The sequence below is a fragment of the Microtus ochrogaster genome, chromosome 4 (genome assembly GCF_000317375.1).
Source record: "Microtus ochrogaster isolate Prairie Vole_2 chromosome 4, MicOch1.0, whole genome shotgun sequence".
In the NCBI taxonomy this organism is placed as follows: domain Eukaryota; kingdom Metazoa; phylum Chordata; class Mammalia; order Rodentia; family Cricetidae; genus Microtus; species Microtus ochrogaster.
In genome coordinates, this window is record NC_022011.1 from 5,905,554 (window position 1) to 5,906,621 (window position 1,068).

A 1,068-nucleotide genomic window follows, 5' to 3' on the forward strand; every position below is an offset into this window, starting at 1 on the left:
TGTCACAAAACATGCAGCTAATACATCCCTTCTAAGTAATCCTGGGCATCGTCTATAAGACCCTGCTATTTTAATGTTCCCATGGATGGCGCAGGCCAGGATGAGAGAGAAGAGGACAGGCATACTCCATCCCTTTTACACTTATCTCTGACTCTGAGCCCAAGAATCTAGAGAAAGAATACTCCAAACAGCAGCCATGAGAGAGTCAGGCAGACCTTCCTGCATGGAGAACTCTGGTGACCTCCAAGAGCCTGGTGACCCACAGCAGGGGTCACAGGTGAGGTGAGCTCAGTGGCTCTGACTGGGGAAGCTCAGGAACAGATCAATAAAGTGTACACTATCAGAGTGCAGAGGCCCAGGAGGAGGTCAATGGGTCCGCACTAGGAGATTGTGTGGTCTGCACACACGCACCCTGAGGAACAATCCATTCTGGCTTAAGTTCTGATAAGATCCTGAAATTTGCTGACAGGCCCAGAGCACACACGCCCTTTGCTCTGGAATCCAACCTGCCCTTGCACCAAGGAAGGTGCACAGTGAAGAAAACCCAGGGACCACTAAGGTACACTGAGGCTTGTGGGGCACCAGGAAAGTCTCTGTGTCAACTAACTCTGTACCTTTCAAAGGTTTTCAGGCCACTGTTCTGTCCTATGAGGTGACACACTCACAGATATATGACAGCATAAATATATAGTATTATTACCCAGAAGTCCAGGAGCAGCTACAAAAGAACTGAGGGAAAAGACCCACCTGCTGCTTTATCCCTTGACGTGCAACTTAGATCCCCTACTACTGAGCTGGCTCCTCAGTATGGGTGACCTCCTCCAGTATCAGTGATGCTTATGAGGGAGAAGGCTACTCTGTGGCATTGGGAGGGGCATTGGGAGTCAGTTCTCTCCTTCCACAATGTGGGCTCTGTGGTTGAACTCTGGCCCGGCTTAGATACAGGCACCTTTTTCTGCTGAGTCATTTCACAGGCCCTGGTAAGGGAATTTGGAGGCACATTTCCTACAGATTTTTCTGATGCATCTGAGAGTTACTCCCTCTCTGTAGTCTTAGCCTCTAACTCTG